Source organism: Nicotiana tabacum, chromosome 16, assembly GCF_000715075.1.
Source record: "Nicotiana tabacum cultivar K326 chromosome 16, ASM71507v2, whole genome shotgun sequence".
Classification (NCBI taxonomy): Eukaryota; Viridiplantae; Streptophyta; class Magnoliopsida; order Solanales; family Solanaceae; genus Nicotiana; species Nicotiana tabacum.
Window position 1 is genome coordinate 151,231,449 of NC_134095.1, and position 16,822 is coordinate 151,248,270.

A 16,822-nucleotide genomic window follows, 5' to 3' on the forward strand; every position below is an offset into this window, starting at 1 on the left:
TGCATAGAGTAGGAAGTTGCTTGGTTGTACTAGAATGAGGTTACATTTTGCGGTGTCAGAGTGCTAGTAAGGCACGGGTTGTTCGATTCGTTTGATCAGGCTAATTGCGGTTTGAGTAGAGTGGATGACTCTCGGGAATGGTTCTAATGGGTTCAAGACTTTCAGGTAATAATTGGAGATTTTCAAGTGTATAATTGGGCTAGAAACTGAGGTTTGCGTTAGAGGTGCCAAGACTTGTGTCATTTCTATATCAATTATGGGATTCTATATATCAGTATTAGGAAGGTAATGACTCGTAATTCATAGGAGGTCTCTTCAGGATAAGTATTTTGAACGTGGTGCTTTTGGGGATATCTAAGAAAGTATTCAGCGGCTTATGAGCCTTAGACGGTGTGGCTTTATGCTTGGGTCTCGTGTGATGAGTCTGGGTTGAGGAATCGTGATGGTATAGCAAGAAGGAGTATCAAGTTGAAGGTAAATCAAAAGGAAACTCGGATAGATGGGGTAGCTTGGTAGTAGGTCGAATCGGTATGGCAATGATATAAATAGTTCTTTGGTTGCTTACGAGGTAATGAGTTTCTACAGGTGTTTCGTGGCAATGCTCTTGGGTTTTAGTGACCTGCGTAGCTTGGTTGAGTGAGAAGGATTCAGTCATGTCAGGTTTGGTTTTTGGTGCAAAGGGGAGTCGGAGAGTTCTTGATGATTTCTACTGCGATTAGAGATGCGTATTTCCGGCGAGTGTGAGAAGAATGAGATGTGTAGTGGTTCTCTTCTGAATGGGATAAATGGAAATTCTTGGTTGGTTGAGTACATAGTTGCTTGTGGCTCGGAAGGTATATGAAGTTCTCATGTTACCCTAGGATGGTATGGTATATGCGGTATGTTGTGGAGGAATGAGATTGCGTGTGTAAGGTTACGGTTCAGTTATGAAAGGAAGGTCCATAAAACTCTTAGCAGCGGGCAGTTTCAAACAATTAGAGAAATGAGCTTCAATGATTAAGGAAATGGTATTGCTAATGTGGGTGATTTGACGAGGGCATGACTTTCGGAAAAAGGCAATGTGATTAAGTTGATGGTACTTCGGTAGTATCGCTGCACTTTCTTGTTAGATCGACTGCTGATATTCGAGTTTGCTTGGTGGCACAGAAGAATTTTAGAGTATCTCTCGTGGAATGATTGGGTATTGAGAGGTGTGGTATGTATTGTCGTGCCCCTTTTTTCTCGCGAAATCGGGTTTATGACACTTGGAGGGACAACTCGTTCCTTTTGGGAACTGGGTTTACATTTGAAGAGTCGCCACCTAATGATTAAGGTGCATTAGGACACCAATAGAGATTCAACTCTGAGTTTGTTTGAATAACTAGAGATTGGGTAAGGGCTTGAAATTATCCCAAGAGAAAAGTATTAGGCACCCCTCAAGATCCACTAGTATAGTTCCCCGCTAGACAGTTATTGTGAATTTAGAAAATAGACAGGTATGGGCTCAAATATTAGGGGATTTAAACACATAAAAGAAAGAACATTGAAAGAAGCGTTTTAAAAAGAAAGAGTTTGCAAATAAAGGAAAGGGGTCCTAGGTTTATATTTAATATGGATCACCCCACACAATATCCGGTAATCACTCCTCAATGAGGGGCTACATGTGACATTATCGTGTGGTCATCATATCCATATCTACCCCTCCCACCCCGTTAAGGTATTAAAGCGCGGATTGGTCTCGATTACTTATTGCATGCTATTACCCGTCCCATTCCTATCAGTCCTGGAGGCACTTAAGACTACTAATCCTAAAAGGGAGGGATATTAGGCTGACTTGAGATTTCAGAGGTAAAAATCTAAGGCGGCATACAAAACATATAGAAGACTGCACGTTAAAGGGGAAGCACATAACACATAAGGCTCAAGAATACCTCCTCAAACAAAAGCACATAACTAGCATGACTTGCACATACTTTTTTTTTAGGTTTGATTAAAGCACATAAAGATGAGGGAAGTTAATTATTGAGGCAGATTAGTTTATTTCATAACTCAGATAAGAAGTCTGAATGAAGCCTTCCTGCTGGTTGTAGCAATTAACAAAAGCGGATTCAGTTTTATAGTTATTAATCTAAGGCTTGCCTAAGTGTTTAGACGGGGTCCTCTAGGCATGGTATCTATTACTGATTCCGAATAGACTGATTTTTTAAAACGGACCAGTTTCAGATTCTGCAGGTGATGGCATCTATTATTACCGATTTTAATCCCTATGAACATGATATCTAACATTGGCTGTGAACGAAGCGAATCAGAATTCTTTAAGAATCCCTATAGGCATGATTTCTATATGTTACTGATTTTAACACGTTACTGGATTACAACCACTTGGGCCCTAGAACATGATATCTAAATGGTGACAAATGAGCAGAATTTTAGATAATCCCTATAGGCATGTTATCTAGATGTGAATTGAACAAGTAAGTCTTATAGGCATGGTTTCTAAATGTAACATGAATATGCAGAATTAGAGTAGTCCTATAGATATGGTTTCTAAATGTAGTTTGAATATTCAGAATTTAAAGTGGTCCTATAGGCATATTTTCTACCCTTGTATGCATAGTTACCCAACCCTTTTCACTAGCCAACCCCAAATGTTCATTACAAATTATTACAAACCAGGAATAATAAATTACATCAGGAAAAGTACAAAGAAAAGTTACAACCAGAGGAGGCCTGATTCTTGACTTCCTCTCTGAGTTATGAGATAAACCAACTCAAAATACCATTGATCCAAATCCTTTCTCAGCCTTGAGTGTGCCAAAGTTCCCTAAGGGCCTCAATAGGACCCCGAGCAGTGCTCACACCCAAGTTTCATAGCCAGAACAGGGACAAGTGTAGTGTGGAAATGTCAGCCCTCATGTGTCCAAGTTCAGAGAGAGCTCATGGGTCCCAAGACAAGGCTCACGTGAGGGGGGCAGAACTTAAGTCTAAGAAGAGAGTGAAAAGTGCAGAAACTGAGTTCTAAAAACTGAGGGAATAAAGGAGAGGGAAAGGGTGATGGGAGATAGCCATTAACACTTCAAAGAGTTGATAATTTCACACCAAGGGGGTAGGGGGTAGGGGGATTGGGAACCCATGGCAAGGAGTCTATGTAATTGAGAAAAGGCCATCTTTAGGCATGCACATCAATAGAAGATGCTGGCATGCCTATGAGCCATCCAAAACATACAACAAACAGAGGAAACATGAAGGTTGTGGCCCTAGAAGGGCCAAGTTTGAGTCATGGACAACAATGTTCAATGCTGTTATGCCCCAAACCAACCACAAGTATTAAACACATTGGGGTGGGGATTTGGGATTCATAATACATTGATTCAGAACAGGAGAAAGGAAACTACAGCATGCTAAATGATGGTACTGAATTAAATACAAACAGTAGACAGACAATAATGCAAGAACATTAAGCAAGCATGTTGTTGTTGATGTTGAAAACTTAATTAGAACATACCAGTCAAAGAAGCAAAGTGCAATAAAGAAAAGTAGTAGGACTTCGAAATATAGCTTTTGCTTTCAGCCAGCTAAACAGGCCACAGTTCAAGTAGTAAAGCAAGAGAGAGTATTTTGAGTGTAAGTGTGAGTTCAGAACTAAAAGTGTTCATCCGTTTGTGTTAATGATAGAGTATGTATATATAGTAGTTCGAAACCATGTAAAAATAAGGCAAGAATCACAATTATGTAGTAATTATAGAACTCAGAATCAATTAAAGCAAAAAATTAGTACAAACACTCCCTTAATTTAAGGGAATCAGTTCAAACGGTGAGAATAAGTAACAAATAAGGAAAGAAATTAATGTGTAGACAAGGAAATAATTCGAACATATTAGGCATAGAGTGAACCATTAGGGCTAGGTTCAGAAAAACTCTAATTAAGAAGATAGTCTGTAAGAACCAAGTATCAGTGTAACCAAGGTGAGGGAATCAATCAAATTGAGTAGAAAAGTAGGGGTCGAAGATCTAGAGGAAAGTGTTCAAATTAGACCAAGAAACAGGGGAATCAGAATCAATCAAAGAGAGAGTCATGAGTCAATATTTTGCATATAAATAAAGTAAGACATAGATGGTTAAGAGCAAACATGAGAGTCAAACAATACTGATTCAATGAGAAAGAGGCAAGTTTTGAACAGTCAAGATGAACACAAGCATAGGGAATCAGTGTAAGTTTAGGCTAAGAAATTGAGTAGAAACATATCAAGGCAAGATAGTCACGAAGAATCACGGAAACTCAAAAACGAGACCCGGCCAGTCATGCTGATACACAAACCAAACAAAGAACCCTCTAAAAATTAGGGCTTTCAACATAGGCGAGTTAAAGAGAAGACAGAAACCGAGAATCAGAAGAATCACATAAAGGGAACAAGAGATTTCGAAAAGAACGTTTGCACTTAAATGAACAGTCTCTGACCCATAACCATAAGATTTTCAACAATAGAAGGGTTTTAAAAAGAGGATAAATAGACGGATCGGACAAAAACTCAGGCAAACAAACATTCATTTAATAAACAGTTAAAAGAAATTAGGGGGTTTAACATGCAAACTCAGGCGGAAGGATAATACGAGCAAACACAGCAAAACATATCAAAAATCAAAGAAAGGTTTCGAAATAACTTAATAGAACCTTAATCAGAAAGATAAGGAGTTTTGAAAGCGGAGTTTTAAAAGAAACTTCGAGAAAAGTGCTTAAAAGTTCAGAGCAGACATAGATCTGAAACAGATCTAAGAGAAATCGAGAGAACCTTAAAGGTTAGGGTTTCAGAAGAAACCTAAGTGGCGAGAAAGGCTTTGAAAACCATCGATCTAAGCAGGAGAGTCAAGAGTTAGACTCGAATAGCCATGGATGGCCAGAGAAAGGTTAGAGACGACCGGAGAATAGCCATAAACTGAAATCGACCAAGGTCTGGACCAAGCTCTTTCAAGATCTAGCCTTGAAACCATAATAATCGAACACGTAGAAGCTATGGGAGGTGGATACAGGCCTCCGATGACCTTGAAAGCCATGGATTTGGGAGGTTTTAGGGTTGTAGTTGATGTCGGTGGCTAGGGTTGGAGAGGATTTGAGAGAGGATTGAGAGAGAAGGGGATTTAGAGGCGGCGGGGTATGTGGAATGGTTTGGGTGAGGGGGTAGTTTGAGATTAAAAAAGAAAAGGTTGGTTGTTGGCCGTTGATCTGAATGATCAACGGCTTGGATTAAAACGGGAGAGTGGGCGGGTTATGATGATGGGTTTGGGTCTGATTAAATTGGAATTGGGTTCGGGGGGGGGGGTTCAAATATTTTTAACTGAGTTCAATTGGGGTGAAAAATCGGGCTAAAATTGAAATAAAATGGGGCTAACATTTGAATAGCCACTTTTCCCTGTTTGATTTATAAAAAATAGTAAAATAATTTTTGGAAATAAATTAAAGGCACTAACATAATTAATAGTACATAATTATCAAATTAAAAATACTGGACCTAATTATTTATAGACATAACCGTAATTAAATATAAAAGAGGCTAATATTGCAATTATATGCAATTTAGTTTTTAAAAATACTAAATAGATTTGTAAAAATATGCAAAATTATATTAGCTATATTTTAGCATAAATACGAAAATCCAATACATGAATCACCAAAATGATAATTTTGGGAATAATTATTGGGTTTTTCTGTATAAAATAGGGCAATAAATTGATTTTAAAATCTTTAAAAAATTAAGGAAAAATAATAAATCATTTGGGCATAGTTATATATGTTTATATATGTTATTTTGAAAGTATTTTGCATATTAAAAGTATACAGGAAAAAATTGGGTATCAACATGTATTCGGACGACGGAATTGAGATCAGGTATGGTGTTTCGTGTGCTATATGGAGTTGGAGATTGGGAGTTCTTGTGTTCAGGCCATGTTGTGGCTGTGGGCCGCATGTATTGGCACTATTTAGTGACTATCAGGGTTTGGAGACCCGAGTGGATCTTTTGTTGCTTTATATGTTGGATTTTGGATGTGACATTGGGTACAGACTGGTTATCTCCGTGATGTGTTATTCTGGACTATTGCGCTAAGGCAGCGCTGTTGGCTATGCCGGGAATGCCACGGATATTATGTTCTTGGTAGGGTGGTTTCATATTTCGAAGACCCAGCGGATGGCTGGGACGAATTGTCTTTCTTATTTGGGCTTACGGGATGGATGTCAGTGTAGAGACTCCTACCATTGATTCAGGTCTGGCGGTGAGGGACTTTTCAGATGTGTTTTTGGGTCGGGCATGTCACCAGGCAAGGTTGTTGATTTCGGTATTGATTTGATGTCGGGCACCATATTGTATGGCACCGGCAGACTTAAAGGAGTTAAAGGAGCAGCTTCAGGGTTTCCTTGATAAGGAGTTCGTTGGCAGGCCAATGTGGATGCGTGTTCTAACTTGAGTCAGCTTGGTTGGCTCCGAATTGTATTGTTGAGGGATGTGTTGATTCGATTGTTATTGAGCTTATTAGTAAACTGGGGAGATCTATGAGTTACCTTTCTGTGTTGCGAGGTGCTATAATTTGTTGGTTACAGGCACATATGGTATGGTTCTATTGGGGTTTCATAGTGGAAGTTGAGCGGGAAGAGTATTTGGGTGTTTCTCGGTGAATGGCATATCGGTTATGCCCTTTCGGATTTGTGGGGTGTATGTTATTTGCTTCACCGTGGGTATGATGATTTGCTTTGGTTCCAGACATCAAATTGTGCGTGGTTGTTGATTTCGAGCATAGTGACCTGAGGAGTTTCCTGTAGAGCAGTGTTTGGATAGGATCGCGCATCGCAACAAAGTTATGTGGGGGTATGACCTTGCGAGTTAGATTCATGTATTCTATTCCTATGATGTGAGATGGGTTCTCAGCCTTATGTTATGGTGGTACTGGTGAGCGTGAGGTACAACTCTTTCATTTGAGTCATTTTTATGATTTGAGCATGTTCAGTCTATTGCTTATTGGTGTGCGTATCGCGCAAGTTGTGGCTTAGGCCTATATTGATGTGTCATGTCACCAGAGTAGTGTGTTGGATTAGATAAGATCGTTGGGATCATTAATGAATACGAACGGATTCGATTTCAGCATGTTGGAAGGATAATATCGATGTTCGGCTTAGAAATTTGCTATGGTCTTTACCAAAGGAGAAGTGGCTTCAGGAATGGTTGATCTGAGAAATGGTTGTGGCTTACTGTGTGTTTTATTTATCATTGGCAGTATATGAAAGTGTTGGAATGAGACTTTAGTTGATAAGAGGTTTTCTACCGGTATTCGGTTGCTGTGTGCAGCTGCGGTGAATAGAAGTTATCGCTACAAGCGTTTGAGTTATGTGGTATATCATGTAATTGCACCTGAGGTTATAGGTATGGGGTATTACAACTGGTTCGGGTTCATTCAGAGTATAGATGTGAGATTCTGATCTTGTGGATGATTTCAGAAGTGGAAATGTGATTCTATGGTTTATGGGCTAGATTGGGTTGTGAAATTTCAATTACATTGTATTATCGGACCTATATGAGATATGGTGACGTGAGATCACCCTCGGGTATATGCATGGTAAGGTTATTCAGTGATTGGTTGGCTTTTAGAACAACGCTGGGCATGTTCGCGGACGAACGTATGTTTATATAGGGGAGGATGTAATGACCCGATCGGTCGTTTTGAGCTTTTGCACTTTGTTCGTCAGTTCCTGGGCATGACTTGCCCCGTGTGATGTTTTACAACTCATGTAAATTGTTGGTTTTGGTTTTCAGGATAATCGGAATGAATTTGGAAGAACAGTTCCCAATTTGAAGCTTGAAATTTGAAAGGTTTGACCAATATTTGACTTGCTTGTATATGATCGCGGATCGGAATTTTTATGATTAGGTTAGCTCCGTTAGGTGATTTGGGACTTAGAAACGTGATCGAAATACATTTTGGAAGTCCGTGGAAGGTTTAGGCTTGAATTGGCGAAATTGAGATTTTGGCGATTTCCGGTTGGTAGGCGAGATTTTGATATAGGGGTCAGAATGGAATTCCGAGAGTGGCAGTAGCTTCATTGTGTCATTTGGGATGTGTGTGCAAAATTTCAGATTGTTCGGATGTGATTTGGTTAGATTGTTGATCCAAAAGCAAAATTTGAAAGATTTTAGAAAGTTTGGCTTGAATCCGATGTGTTATGGGTGATTTGATGTTGTTTGAGGTGTTTCGATGATTGGAAAAAGTTTGAATAAGGTATTAGAATATGTTTGTGCTTTTGGTTGAGGTCCCGGGGGTCTCGGGGTGATTTCGCATGGCGAACGGAGAAGTTTGGATTTTGTTGCAGCTGCTGAATTTGCTGCTTCTGGTATTTTCGCACCTGCGGATTGGGGACCGCAGGTGCGGCGCAGCATAAGCAGAATTTTAGTCACAGAAGCGGAAAAGGGATTAAGGAGCAGAAACCGCAGAAGCGGCTATGTGGACCGCATCTGCGAAAGTATGATCGCAGATGCGTAATTTCGGCTGTTAAGTGAGTTCCGCAGAAGCAGCCTAGAGACCGCAAATGCGGTACCGCAGGTACGTGGATTGACCGTAGATGCGGGTCCTGGTGTCATTAATGAAATACGCAGAAGCGGATGTTTGTCCCCAGAAGTGGAAGCGTAGATGCGCTTATAGGATCGCATGTGCGAAAGAGTTGGGCAGAAGGTATAAAAATGCCCCTTCGCGATTTTCAGTCATCTTTTCACCATTTTTGTGCGATTTTGGAGCTCCAAGCCATGATTTCAAGAGGGGATCAAGTGTATCCATAGAGGTAAGCTACTTGGGCTTTATACCTTGTGTTCATGGTGATTATATCATTGTTTAATCATGAAAATTTGTGGGAAATTAGAGGAAGAGTTGGGAATTTAGGGCTTGAAATTGGAGAGTGAATTTTTAGAATTTGAGTGACCATATGAGGTCGGATTTTGGTAAATTTGATATGTATGAACTCATGAGAGAATGAGGATTCCATTTATGTTAATATTTTCGGATTTTGAGAAGTGGGCCCGGGGGCTCGAGTTTTGGCCAATTTTGGCATTTTTGATATTTTTCGATTCTTTTTGCTTGGGCTTCGTTCCCTTAGCATATTTTGACGTCCTTATTCTGATTTTAGATAGATTCGACGTGCGTGGAGGCCGATTCAAGGGGAAAAGGCATCGTGAGCTAGAGATTCAGCCGGTTCGAGGTGAGTAATGATTGTAAATGATGTTATGAGGGTTTGAAACCCCGGATTGCACATCGTAGTGCTACATTGAGGTGAGGCACACGCTGGATGACGAGCGTGGGGTCGTTCACTATTGGGGATTGTGACTTGGTCCGTCCCGATTGATGATTTTACCGTATATTTGACTGAAATCTCTTTGATATCATCATTATTTGGGCTGAATTGTATATTTGGGCTTCGTGCCAACTATTTGAACCCTTCAGGGATTTTTATTGATAATTCCTCACTGTTTTGACTTTAAACTTGTACTCAGTCATGCTATATTCTACTGTTTTCAAAACTCAGCCATGTTACTCTGCTTTAACACTCGAAATGATATTTTAAATCATATTTTTGGTTGAGCATCATGTTTTACTGTTGCTCGAGTGGCTTATGTGATTTTTGACTGAGTAAGGCCGAGGGCCTATGTTGTGAGGATACTTTTAGGGTCGGGCTACACGCCGCAGTGATGATACACTAATTTTGATTATGAGGCCGAGGGCTTGAGATATGTATGCCACGTGGTGGCTTGTTGATATGAGGCTAAGAGCTTAGAGATGATGCCACGAGGTGGCTTGATATTGCACTTGTGCCGTAAAGGGACCCTCCAGGAGTCTGCACACCCCCAGTGAGCGCGAGTACCCATTGTGATGTGAGATATAGCCCGAGGGTCTGGTATTGTTCTATGTGATTGCTCGAGGGGCTGGTATTATTCTAAGATATTTCCCGAGGGGCGGATTTGTTGACATTGTGCCCGAGGGGCGAACCTTATGTTCTTATCTTTCTTATTTGCCTGTCATGTACCTGCTTAATTGTGTATTTATGCCCGAGTGGCGGATTTCTGTTCTTATCTGCACTAATTGTTTTGCATTCATTTGTGCAACTGTTGAAAAAGTCATTTTTAAAGAAGTTTAAACTGAGCTAAGATGTTTAAAGAGATTTTACAGCTTTATTGCTTTCTTACTAGTTTTTGAACTTCTTCTATACAACATGTTGATGCACTTTTTGTGATTTCTTACTATTCAGACTTTAGTTATGATTATTACTCACTGAGTTGGAGTACTCACTTTACTACCTGCACCTTGTGTGCAGATTCAGGTATTTCTGAACCCGGTAGCGGGTAATGGCTGATCGGAGGTAGAGTCATCGGGGTCTAGCAAGGTAGTTGTCGGCGTTCGCAGCACTGCTTTTCTCCCTTTTTATTTCATTAGCCTGTATTTTGTACATTTCAGACTTTTCAGTTGTATTTAGGCCCTAGTAGATGCTCGTGACTTGTGACACCCCGGTATCGGGCTGTGTTTGGGCTGTATTCCGCACATTATAAACTCTTTTGCTTAGTCTTTGGTTTATTTACTCATGCTTAGACTGTCTATTAATGTTTAACTATTTAAAAATTGAATAGGGACTAGTTGGATGGCCTTGTCTTCACAAGAGGCGCCATCACAATCGAGTCTAGGTTTAGGGTCGTGACAGGAGCTGTGTAGGTAGTTCGAGCAGTTGCATCAGGATGATATGACTATGATGCAGTACGAGATGAGATTTTTTTGAGTTGGCCCGTCATGCTATTTGGGTTGTTCCCGCAGACAGGGAGAGGATCAGGAGGTTCATTAATGGCCTCACATATCAGCTACAGATTCTTATGGCTAGAGAAAGGGTGTCTGGTGCTTCTTTTGAGAAGGTTGTCGACATTGCTCGGGATATAGAGTCGATTCGTCGCCAGGAACAAGTAGAGAGGGAGGCCAAGAGGCCTCGTGGATTCGGTAGTTTTGGTGATGTTCCTTTTGGAGGTCAGTTTCACCACAGCAGGGGTCGTCCCTTCAAGCATGCTCAGACGGCTCGTCCAGCCCACCGTGGTGCATCATCTGGCCATGGTTTTCACAATTCTCAGCAGCGTCACTCATTTATTAGTGCCTTTCCAGCTCATAATTCGTCCCGTGATCCATCGATTCAGGGCTCGTCTATAGAAGGTTCTTCTACTAGTTATCCCCATGCTCGGGGCTCCTTTCAGTACCCACCACCATCACCAGGGAGTTTTTTTGAGTGTGAGGAGTTTGGGCATATGTGGAGGCAGTGTCCTCATCATTAGGGAGGTCCAGCGCAGCAGAAGGGTCATACTACATCTTCAGTACCAGTTACATCACCACCCGCCTAGTCAGCTCGGGGTGGAGCTCAGTCTGCTAGGGGTCTCTCAAGAAGGGAATGCCGATCAGGTGGTGGTCAGGCCTGTTTCTATGCACTCCCTACCAGGCCATATGTTATTGCTTCAGACACAGTGATCACAAGTATTGTCTCAGTATGTCACCGAGATGCCTCTGTATTATTTGACTCTAGTTCCACCTATTCATATGTATCATCGTATTTTTCTCATTATCTAGATATGCCCCGTGAGTCTTTAGCTTCATCTGTCCATGTATCTACGCTGGCGGGCAATACAATTATTGTTGACCGTGTGTATAGGTCGTGTGTAGTGACCATTGAGGGTTTGGAGACCAGAGTAGATCTTTTACTGCTTAGTATGGTCGATTTTGATGTGATATTGGGTATGGATTGGTTGTCTCCATGTCATGCTGTTCTAGATTATCATGCTAAGACTATGATGTTGGCGATGCCGGGGTTGCCTCAGATTGAGTGGCGAGGTTCTTTAGATTGTGTGTCCAGTAGGGTGATTTCATACTTGAAGGCCCAGCGGATGGTTGGGAAGGGTTGTTTATCCTATTTGGCTTTTGTAGAGGTATTAGTTCAGAGACCCCTACTATTTATTCTGTTCCGGTGGTGCGTGATTTTTTGAATGTATTTCATGCAGACCTGCCAGGCATGCCACCGGACATGGATATTGACTTCGGTATTGATTTGGTGCCGGGCACTCAGCCTATTTCTATCCCGCCGTACCATATGGCACTGACTGAGTTGAAAGAGTTGAAGGAGCATCATTAGGAGCTCCTTGAGAAGGGATTTATTAGGCCTAGTGTGTCACCTTGGGGTGCACCTGTTCTATTTATGAAGTAGAAGGATGGAACTATAAGAATGTACATTGATTATAGGCAGTTGAACAAAGTCACAATTAAGAACAAGTATCCTTTGCCGCGTATTGATGATTTATTCGACCAGCTTCAGGGAGCGAGTGTGTTTTCCAAGATTGATCTCAAGTCAGGGCATCACCAGTTGAAGATTAGGGACTCAGACATCCTTAAGGCAGCTTTCAGGATCTGATATGGTAATTATGAGTTCCTTATGATATCTTTTGGGCTGACCAATGCCCCAGCTGCGTTCATGCATTTGATGAACAATGTGTTCTAGCCTTACCTCAACTCGTTTGTTATTGTATTCATTGATGATATCCTGGTGTATTCTCGTAGCCAGGAGAAGCATGTCCAACATTTGCATATTGTGTTACAGTGGTTGAGGGAGGAGAAGCTTTATGCTAAGTTCTCCAAGTGTGAGTTTTGGCTCAGTTCAGTGGCGTTCTTGGGGCACGTGGTGTCCAGTGAGGGTATTTAGGTTGATCCGAAAAAGGTAGAGGCGGTCTAGAGTTGGCCCAGACCGTCCTCAGCCACAGATATTCGTAGATTTCTTGGTTTGGTGGGTTAATACCGTCGGTTCATGCAGGGTTTCTCTTCTATTGCATCGCCCTTGACCAAATTGACCCAAAAAGGTGCTCCTTTCAGGTGGCCGGATGAGTGTGAGGCGAGCTTTCAGAAGCTCAAGACTGCCTTGACCACAACTCCAGTATTTGTTCTGCCATCAGCCTCTGATTCATATTCGGTATATTGTGATACTTCTCAGATCGGTATTGGATGTGTTTTGATGCAGGAGGGTAGATTGATTGCTTATGTTTCTCGCCAGTTGAAGCTCCATGAGAAGAACTACCTTGTCCATGATTTGGAGTTCGCTGCCATTGTTCACGCGTTGAAGATTTGGAGGCATTATCTCTATGGTGTGTCTTGTGAGGTGTTTATTGATCATTGTAGCCTCCAGCACTTGTTCAAATAGAAGGATCTCAATTTGAGGCAGCGGAGATGGTTAGAGTTGCTAAATGACTATGATATTACCATTTTGTATCATCCGAGAAAGGCTAATGTGGTGGCCAGCGCCTTGAGTAGAAAGATGGTGAGTATGGGCAGTCTTGCATTTATTCCTGTTGGGGAGAGACCTCTTGTGGTTGATGTTCATGCTTTGGCCAACCATCTAGTGAGATTGGATATTTTGGAGCCCAGTTGAGTCCTAGCTTGTATGGTTTCTCGGTCTTCCTTATTTGATCGTATCAGAGAGCGCTAGTATGATGATCCTCATTTGCTTGTCCTCAAGGACAAGGTTCTGTATGATAATGCCAGAGATGTGACTATTGGTGATGATGAGGTATTGAGGATGCAAGGCCGGATATGTGTGCCCAATGTGGATGGGCTACGGGAGTTGATTCTAAAGGAGGCCCATAGTTCGTGGTATTCCATCCATCTAGATGCCATGAAGATGTATTAGGATTTGAGATAGCACTATTGGTGGAGTGATGTGCCCGAGAATTTTGGCACATTTAATACAAATTGCTTAGATTTTAGCTTGTTTTAAATGCAACTATCTTTTATACCTATGTAATTTTAATGTTTTTGCAGTGTATGAGGTTTAAGGACCCAAAAACATGGAAATAAAATCAAAAAGCCACAAAAGGACAAGAAAAGAGCAATATGAGATCGCAGATGTGAAAATGCGGACCGCAAATCCAACATGCGGACCGCATAGTGCTCAAAGGAATCGCAAAGCCCAACAGTATATTGGCCAAATTCAAGCAGAAGAAATGCGGTCCATTATGCGATCGCATAATAGGTTTGCGGACCACATAATAGATCGCAAACTCCCTGTAGAAGTTGCTGAAGGCAGAAATACGGTGACAAATGCGATCGAAAATCAACAATGCGGACCGCATAACCTAAATGCGATGAATACCTGGGAACTAGGGTTTCGAAGATGTGATGACTGTGACAAGAATCTGGACCGCATGTCTGTTATACAACATAAATGCGGTTGCATAATATACCTGGAAGGGTATTTTTCTCTGAAATTGGTCCCGAGTTTTAGCCCATTATAAATAGATTTATTGGGGGTTTTGTGGGGGCATCTTGTCTGGTTTTTGAGCTACATTCCAACCTTTGAATATTCCTCTCTTTTGGAAGCTTTAGGAGTGAAGAATCTTGCACTTTGTAAGCTTTATGGCATTTAATATTCTCATCTTTTTGTATTTTAGCATGAGTAGCTAGCTTTAAATACTAAGGTTGTGGACCCTAAATGGGTGTTTAACAAATTGAATATATATATGATGGCTGGTTGATATATATATTTATTTTTCATTCTTTATTTATTGTTGGTGGTTGCAAACATTAACAAGAGCCATTAAACTCTTTCTTTACTTGAAAAAGTGAGTTAGAGTTTGGTAGAAGTAAATATCAAAGACTCAAGGCTTTAAACCTTGTTTAATAGAATCGCTTAGGAATAAGTGGGTTTTATTTGGCATAAATTGATTGCTCTTAATTGCAACTCTTTTATATTTGGAAAAATCATAAAAAGAAAATACTACCCAACTATTGGAAAATATTGGGTAGTCATTTAGAAATCATTTGCATATCTAAAGAACCTTCCATTAGAAATATATCATATTAACACCGATAGCATTACATTTCATTGAAGGGGATACAACCTTGGTCTCCTTAATCAAATTATTTACATTCTCAATGTTACAATTAGTTATCTCTTCAAATCACAATCATATTATACTTTTGTCACAATTAACCGAATAAAATTATGACCTAAGTCAAGTAACACACTACTCGAGTAACCTTTTCATGCCTATTCCCTGTGGGATTCGACCCCCAGCCTTGTTGGGTTATTATATTTGACACCGACCGCCTTACACTATTTAATTAAAGTGTAATTTGAGCGTATCAAATTTTGGCACCGTTTCCGGGGAATACGGTTTTGAAATTACTAAATAGTGTGTGCTTTACTTTATGTCTTATTCTATTCCATCATACTTTGCTTGTTTTGCTTGGTGTTGATAGGAAGACATGGCCGAATATGAGGAAGAAATAGAAGAAAATCCTTTTGCAGACATAGATGAGTACATTTAGGATACAAATGATATTGTACCTCCGATTGTTGGTCCTGCAACTATCAAGGTGGAACATGGTTTAATCCTTATGCTCAAAGCGGAGGGTTTTTTAGGAATTCCACTGATGATGATCCAACATAACATCTTATAAACTTCTTGGGTTCGTGTGCAATGCATAAGTAGAACAACGTCTTAGATGATGCCCTAAGGTTGAGGGTGTTCAAGTACTCACTAGCTGGGGACGCAAGGAAATGGCTTCAAAATATGCCACCAAATTTCATTCATTCTTGGCCTGAACTTGTCTGTGCATTCTTAGCTAAATGGTTCCCGCAAAGTAAAAAATCTGAGCTCCGGGATAAAATTTTCTTTTTCAAGCAAGTACCGGAAGAACATCTACATGAGGCATGGGACCGATTCAAGTTATATTTGGTGAGGTCTCCCAATCATGGCTTTCCGGATTCTATCTTGTTGGAGAAATTCTACATGGGTTTAGATTCTATAAACCAATCTATAGCCAAGAATGCAACTGATGGATCTTTTATGGACAAGACATTCGCAAGGGTCACACAAATCCTTGACAAAATGGCACAACATAATCAAGCTTGGCACTCAGAGGACACCACAGGTGGAATTGCATATGGTTCTCCCTCCTTGACCACCATGATTAAGGAGAATCAAGAAAGAGATCAAGTAATTGCAGGGCTTGCCACCAATGTCAATGTGTTGACAAAAATGTTCACTGAAAGCCAAACGAAGAAGGTAAATATGGTGGAAGGTGTTCAACCATCATCAAATGAAGATTATGAGGAAGCCAACTATGTCAACAACTCCCAAGGAGGCTATCAACGGCAACAATACCAAGGTCAAGGACAACACAATCAATGGAGGCCTAACCCGCAAGAGCAAGGCAACCAACAATGGCGAAATGACCAAGGTGGCTCAAATCAAGGAAATTGGAATAACGACAACAACAACTTCTCAAATCGGAGTTCAAACCCTTATGTTCATCCAAAGGGTCAATATTCAAATCAAGGTTCCTTAAGTGATTCCAAGTTGGAAAGCATGCTTGAACGGGTATTGCAAAATCAAGAGAAGTCCGACACTTTTATGAGGAATATGACCGAGCTTGTTGGCTCTCATACTATATCCATTCAAATATTGGAGATGCAAAAGAAATCTCTCTAGGGAACAAAATCCAAAGCAAAAGGGAATACTTCCTAGTGACACAATTGCGAACCCAAAGGGTAGTGGGAGTGGCCCAACTTCTCATATCATGGCAATTACTACTCGGAGTGGGAAGGTACTACAAGGAGAAAGTGAACAAGTGGTTAAAGTAGAAGAGTCTGAACAAAAGGTTGAGGTTGAAGAGCCAAGTGTTGTTGAAGTTGAAAAGGTTCTGGAAGAGTTGAAAGTGCAAGAAGTAAATCGGGAAGAGGTAAAGGAAAAGGTAAAAGAGATTCCAAAAACTCTACCACCTATTCCTAGACCTCATCCTC